This window comes from Saccostrea echinata, unplaced genomic scaffold, assembly GCF_033153115.1.
Source record: "Saccostrea echinata isolate AGI-Se365-2 ecotype Australia unplaced genomic scaffold, CSIRO_AGI_Sech_v1 ptg000038l, whole genome shotgun sequence".
Lineage (NCBI taxonomy): Eukaryota > Metazoa > Mollusca > Bivalvia > Ostreida > Ostreidae > Saccostrea > Saccostrea echinata.
The window spans coordinates 1,224,775-1,233,203 of NW_026889787.1; positions in this window are offsets into that span (position 1 = coordinate 1,224,775).

The following is an 8,429-nucleotide window of genomic DNA, read 5'->3' on the forward strand; positions in this document are numbered from 1 at the left end:
TGATAAAAATTAATATTTTATATAAAAAGAATCTTTGGTACACATTATAAAGCATAAGCAATCAAATCTATATATTCATATCAATTGGCATTTTTTATTTGCCTCAGTATATACATACAATAACTCTGTAAATCCAGGGATTGGTCCGTCCCCCCCCCCCCCGATCTGCACATTCTCTTCTTTTTTCCTTAAGTGTGGGACTCAAATTTTCTGAATTAGATTGTTACGATTGAAAATGTTCATGAAAGGCCGACCCCCCCCCCCCCTTCAACTTCTTGTTGCAGTATAGTCAAATAAGAGTAATGTAGTATACATGTAAATAAAATAATTTTTTGTTTGTCAAGTTTTTTCAGGTACGATGAATTTTTTTCCTCTGGCTGCCCCCCCCCCCCCCGCACTTTCAAAAACCATGCTACGTCCCTGCTTAAATTCGTCAATCCTGTAAATGTGATGTTCATCAGTTTATTTTGCCTTTAATTTACATTAGGCTGTTAGATAAATTATTCATATGTGTATAGAATATTTGTAGGCTTTTGGATGTCTTTAACGAGACAGTTTTTATCGTGCTTGTTTGCCCTAGCCATAATTAAGTATATCTAGCTATATGTACGTACAAGTATGTGTATCATAAAAGATACTGGATTATATACATGTTCCTCTTTAACCCTTGAATAAATAAATACAGAAAATTGCAAGAGAAACTATGTATGAACCGAACATTGATTTTCCCCTTATTAACGTTACAGACGTCAACCAAGCCATGATTTTATCGAAATATTTGGTTCTGCACCCTCGTTGCATAGAAATTCGTGTACTGAATTTTAACAAGAATGTTGACAGAGGTCTGAAATCAGTTAAAAGATTATCATTTCTTCATCAAAAAAATTGTAAGGAATGACCTGGGTGTATTAAATTCTTAAACAAAAGAATAATATTGTATTGATTCGTAAATTGATACACATTATTGAATTCATTTAATAAATATATTAACTCTCATAGATTGAAAACAAGAAAAAAAAATGTTTTAATATAACTAAAAGATATTTATATCCACAAATTTTCCCTGTAGTGAGAGAGGACAATTCTGGCTATTCGCAGCTTGTTTTTGCTTAACCTCTTATATACAGTATTAAGAAAGAAACATCGAGTGAAAATGTCATTTATTGAAACTAACAAATGACTAAAAACTACATTTAACTATTACATAAACTTATATCACAATTAATTGGCTGGGCTTAAAACAAAATATATAGTACATACAAATTGACTAGATAAACATGCTGACTAGTCACATGACAAATTGACTAGTTAAAAATGCTGACTAGTCACATGACATAATTCTTGCTAAACACATGACAAAAATAGCCCAGCCAATAGTATAACTGGTAAAAAACACTTAAGAAGCAAAAAGGTGGTGCACAAAAAAGCCAGTGCACAAAAGGACATAAATGTTAAAACATACAAATAATAACCAACATCAAATCTATACATTTTTCATAATCAAAAATATACAAGTTAAATGAGGTAGATAGCAAGTATTACACAAAAGGGCGGTGGAGTGGAAGAGGAGGTTGTTGGAAAATTCCGTGGCTTCTTCTCCGATTGAAAATGGCTAGAGTGAATTAACCACGTGATATGCATAACCTTATCTGATTGGTCAATATCGTAAAGACCAAGTAGTAAGTGCAAGGGGCACCCAAAGGGATAATGATTAATTAATAAATTACATAAGTTATTGGTAATACAAAAATTTTGCATATAAAACAATTTATTGTACCAATAAATGTTTATTTAAACATAGGCGATATACCAAAAAACATATGTAATAGTGTTGGATTTGTACAAAAATAAAGTAACAGAACTTGCCAGAAGATATATTTTAACTTTTATTTAAATTTGTTATTCAAAACCTAGATCCACCCCTTAGTTCTCCCTTACCTGTACATACTTATATATATATACCTAAGGGCATTGGTCAGGTGTTTTGGAAGTGGTTATTGTTATTTTGGTTTTTATTGGTTATTGATTTGAAAGGTCTGATTCTATTGGTTTTATTGACTGGGTTGGAGTTTTCCCGCTTTAATATGAGTATTCTTTGTTCAGTGGTTGATTTGACCAGACTATATATATTCATAGAAGACATTTTTGACTTTGGACAGATTTCCATTTCTGGTAAGTTACTAATATTATTTCATATTTTAAATGTTCATCCTATAGTATGCAAAAGCCATTTCCATTTGCACTTACTAAAGTGAATGAATGAATTTGAGAGAAAGTTATTTTATGATGTATATTTATTATTGATTACAAGATCAATATTAAGTATTTAACAGAAGTAATTTGATGTTAATCAGATTATATGTTTTTATGATGATCAAAGATATATTTGATGATACTGTTCAAAGTGAGCAATTGATATATTTTTAAAGGGATAATATTTTTAAATAAATTGTATTAAATTACAGATCACCATCCATATAGACATTTGTATATTATAACAAATTGGGAAAGCCTATTCCCATAGAAAGGTGAGATTTAGATTTATATGTCTTTAATCTGGAATATATTTTTTATGACTATTATGGGAGTAATATGTAAAGATTTATATATTCAAGAGTTATCTCCCTTTGATGACAATGTAAATATAAACGATGATAATTCAATAATTATCTTCATGTAAAATAATGAACATTGTGTGTGATAATTATTTACATTATATTTATTGTTGTTTTATGATATTTACAGGGCTTACACAATATACTACATATTATAACTATCACTCCACTGTGCAATAAATCATTGAAGAACCCTGACAGGAGTGTTGTGTTTGCTTCCATAGTGATACCCCTGTTACACATATTAAGTAATAGTAATTGCAACAGGAATAAAAGCATCATATTGAAGAAACTTATCGAACATTTTTGCCCTTGCTTTATCCTTCAAGTCTTCTGTATTAGAAGTCCCATCTTCTATTTATAGTGTTTCTTCCAATTATCCAATATATAAATGTTCCCTGTACCCACTTAGTGGAGTTTTGAAATATAAAGGTCCGTTTTCTTGTTTTCTTGTTTCGTTATTTCAATCTTCTTTAAGAGTTTGAAAACATCCTCTGTTTGTTCCTCAAGATAAGAAAAATAATCTAATGCTACATATCTCTGTTTAATTCCTCTTAGAATTTTTTACATATAGAATATCACACTGCTGTTTTAAATTTGATCTCGTCCCTGTGGTCAGCCCGATCGAGTGGTTGGTATCGGACCAAGCCCGTAGGGCGCCAGTCGATACTATACGAGGGCTGATACATGTACCAGAGAGACGAGATCAAAACGGAAGTGTGATCTTGTTAACATCATATTCAAGTATCTAAAACCAAAGTTAGCTGAATCGTCACTGAAATGTCGGTAAAGGTCACTGAATGACAGAGCTCTGCCATTTAGTCACTTTTCAGTAGACTTTCAGACACCAAAGTCAATTTAATAAAAGAAGGCAAAAATGCAAAGCGAATTTTTTTTTAAATTATTGATTCAGAAATACAGTCTCAGTAAAACGTTTCAAAAATACCTGTTAAAATCTTTTAAACGTTCAAATGCTTTATCGTCATCAAAACATCTTTAGCTCCTTTACGAAAAATCGAAAACAAAGGTGGATTACTCTAAATAATTTCTTGCAACTAAATTACGTATTCACCGGGACTGTTTTTCAATTTATAATAATTATCATATATATTTTTAAATCTTTATACCAGGGATGAGATCAAAAAGCAGTCTGACTTTCTAAATGTAAAAATTCTTACAGAAATTAAGCTAAGTGCCCGTGAGAGCGAAGCTCTCCCTATAGGTAACACATATATATCCATGACGTATACAAAATATAAAGAGTTCTTCATCATTGTCTTTCATACATTACGGATTTTTTTTAATGTAAAAATTTATTTACAGTAAAACAAGCTTATAGCCAACACGCTTATAATGAATTGATGCTTACAGCGAAGTGATTCATTCCCCATGACTTTAAAAGATATTGTAAACTTAACGGATATAACGAATTACGCTTTTAAAGAAGAAAGATTGTCCTTCCCTGGCACTTCGTTATAAGCGTGTTTTACTGTATTGCAAAAGAAGATGGGTGAATAAGGCGAGCGCAATGGCTATAGTGCGACAAACATGAAGGTGAAAATTTGAAATTTCATCTAGCATTAAAGTATACTTTATGTTCCACAATTTGCAAAAATCTCACAAAGATTAAAATTATTTGCCTATGAAATAGCATACACACACTAAAGAGAGCAAAAAATATCATGATCTCATACTTCTTATAACACAATTTTTCGATATAAGTGGGTCTTCGCTCCATATATTTTTAAAGTTTATCCTCAAAGTTTGCGAACAAATACCAGAATACATTTTTATTTAATAAAAACATGGAGCAAAGACTCACTATACCTTAAAAATACACTTAAATTATGTGTCACGACATTCACATCTTTCCGAGAAATACTGGAAGTCCATTTAGTCAAGGGTCATATCACATACATGATTTGAATGCAAACATTCATCAGGAGCTGTGTTGCTTAGTGGTTAAAGTGTTAGTCTCAGGAAAATGATATTCAGGATTTTTTATTGTTAGGGTACGAATCCCATATCATTTTTAAATAGCAGAATAATTTTTGTCGAGAAAAATGATTTTTATATCTGAAGCTATAGGCGTTCTGCGCGCCTTGTTCACCCATTTCTTTTATCCGAAAGATGCATTCTCTATCTCGAGTTATCTTTCTTAAGTTGGAAGATTGACAAAATAAGAAAACAAAACAAGAAGGTGTGATAAACCTTTAGTCTTCCCCTAATTTTCAGTGTTTTATTCCAATAATTTCATGTCAAACCTAAACAAAAAGGAAACGTGCAATATTCCCTTTTCCTTGTATATGGCCTAAACTTCTGACTATTAGGCAAATTATCACAGTTTTTAAAGGTGATCAAAAGCGCTCAAGGGTAGTTTATACTTATTTCAATCAAACAAAGTGCATGCCTTGAGAAAACTTTTGATAAAGACATAATGCTAATCATTCTTAAGCTTCGTGTCTCTCTTCGTTCAAGTGTACTGCATGTTATATAGCTAGACTTTTCCGGTGGAACAATAGGTTTTCTTGAAATTTAAAAATAAAAAAATGATGGTATTTTGATACTTTGGAACGATGCTTGAGCCACAGAACATTACATTATTCGTGTATGTTATATTGATTGACATTGTCCTGGCTTGTTCACACGTACATTACTTTGTAGAAAAAAATTGTTAAAACATCTTGCATTAAACGTGATAATAAATAATTTTAATGCGTATCAAGTTCCCGAACTAAAAGGTAGATCTATCGTGGCTTGATGTCAAAATGGTATAGTCCTTCGTTTAAAAAGTAAAGTTTTGTATACATATGTGTCCTCAACTCTTAGGATAAGGGTCAGAAAATGTGCATTTAATGTGGATTAGGACTTATGTTTCAAGAAAGAGACAAAATAATTAATTGTAAATAACATTTATCTACATGGTAACGAACCACTTTGTAAAAGCTCTAGAGTTACCTAGAAACATAAGACGTTTTGAAATAATACGTAAAACACCCTGTATTTCATACATCTTAAGAGATTTTTATTCATTTAATTCTGAATTCAAATCGACGTGTGAGAGACCAATTTGTATGTGTAGGTATACATGACTCTACATTACATTTTATGTATATATTAATTCTTTTGTTGTGTAACTTATATGGGATCGGGAACCAGTTATTTATATCCAGGGTTGACTAAACTTTAATTGTGTAACTCAGCAACTTAAGAGGTAGTATCCCCCATGCATATGGTAACTACGTGTTTAAATTAAATTTCCTTTCATTTACCACCATTAAATTGTTCAAATGTTATTTTCTGCTGGCCTGAAACAAGCCATGTTAATTCGAATCGCCTCGGACAAACGTATATATTATGGTTGCTGGCTTATGACTCGACAGCGATAACCTAACGTACCTGAAAGTCGCTACCGACCAACTTCATTCAAGAGTCACAAATTACACCGACCGGGAAATTTTATCTTTCAATTTGTTTAAGTGGGTTTTTGAGGATTTAGTCAATAGCCCAATATAGGCTTAAGTATGTGCAAAGAGATGTTTAAATCTTTGTCCCTTTTTAAATAAACGCATGATTTATATATCCAGTGTACAAGAAACAATTCGAGATTCTAGCTACTCTCTCTCTCTCTCTCTCTCTCTCTCTCTCTCTCTCTCTCAGCGTGTTAATGTATGTATTTGAGTCATCAATTCAAAATGTTTCCTATACATCTAAATTTTGAGGCACTTCCAATTTCTTTCAGTCAGAAGTAAATGCAAAGAATCTGGAAATTTACCCCTCAAATTAGACTACCTTACATGACGGCTTCAAAATGCATGTATATTTCCTAGAATCAGTCTTCACACAAGTTTACATGTTTATATTTACATGGTCTTTCGAATTTACTAATGTGTCGAGCATTTGTGCATCTTATTCACTCATAGGAACGTAGGAGATTATGACTGGAAAGCTATTTCAAAAAGTGGGAAAAACTGAATTTTTAGAAATACACTCGGGTTAAAGGGTAAATGTGGTTAATCTTCATAAAAGAAATGAAAAAGAAAGCGAAATCTTATCTAAAAACTATTGATACCACGTATGTTTCAGTTTACCAATTTTCACATACATACGTACAAACTACTTGTAGTAACTTTCTCTTCAACTGAAAAGGTTTAGTTGGAAAAAATGTTAAAAACATCTAAAAGTTATAAGCATGGACAATTCTGTTCTGCACCTGTTCCTAACTAATATATTTGCTTTTTTCATCTCTCTATTTCATTCCAAATATTTCTACCACCCAAACGTCATTATAAAGTACACACCAAAACCTAAAAAGACAGATTTCCCTACATGTAGGAAAACTTTACACATTTCTAAATCACTCATTTCATATCATTTTTGCAAACATATCAAAACAATTCGCCAGGTGTTTCGCCTATAAACCGATAAATCAATTAAGAGTCCACACAGATTCAATTTTATGCGCCTTTTTTTCGCGACTTCTTGCAGGTGTGAAATAGCGGGGTATTGTTTACCTTTCTTGATCTCAGTGCTCCGACGAAATCTTCAACTGATGACGTACCCTGACCTTTTTGACCCCGCGGAATGTTGCCTCGATTCACTGAAGAGTTCCGTTTGCTAGTGCCACCAAGAACTAATATTTTTGAGGTAATCTACATTTGACCTCTATGGGTCAGGAATACTTCGGAGGACATCTATATATATCCACATGCTATGTCAACACTCTTGAACTACCAATATGAATTCCACTGTTGTTTAATATCATTTTATTAGCATGAATTTCTTGCGCTATGTGTTTCACCTTCTTTTTCTTCTTCCTGCTGTGTATATAAATTTATAAAATGGAAGGATTCAGCATATATATTTTTGAGTTTCATACCTCATTTTTCTTTATTAATTCATCCTTCAAGATATGTTGTTTTTTTTCAGTGAAATTAAATATTGATATCGTAAATAACTTCATAACCTTGAATATTTCAAATTTCCCAACGTATATACATGTATAGTGCATTTGATTGAGGTTTATATATATTTTTTTAATCTTCACCGTCAGCATATACACTGAAACACTATGCCCCCCATGGTAACACAGTTCTGGAGTGGGACGTAACATATGGCCAATGTTGAAGATTTTCAAATGTAGGTCAAAGGTCACAGTTGAGGTCACATGATCAAAAATACCAATGGAAGGGTCTTGTCATAATGAACACTCATGTCAAATATTAAAGCCTTACCCTTGACAGCGCAATAGTTATGGGCTAGGTTAAAGTTGACAACAGACTGACAAACAAACAGACAGACAGGACAAACACAATATACCCCCGGGATCTTTCGATCCAAGGTCATAAAAAGTTCACTTCGTATGATCTTGTCCTCTTTATAACTCAAATCCTCAAACAAAAGCAACTGCCTCGAAGAAAGTACTCAATTTTTTTCAAAAAAAATCTGCATATGTTGACGTGTAACGTGAAATCCTCGTAGAAATGAACCGTTCTAATACATGTAATCAGATGAAATTATACATAGTTATATACAAGATGAGGTAAAGGTTTCCGCAATTTAATTTTAAAAATCTGTTAAATACAAGTTAGTACATATCGCTATTCTTCAGTGCAGTTTGCAGTGCTAAGAACTGTACAATACAAATATAGCCCTTTTATGAGGTCAATCTATAGATATATCGACTTCACAGAAAAAGAATATTGACTGAGCATGCACGAAGTGCGAAGTCGATATGCTTTTCTGTGAAGTCGATATACCTATGGATTGACCGAATCAAAGGGCTGTATTTGTTATATTATTTTCTTTGGTAAA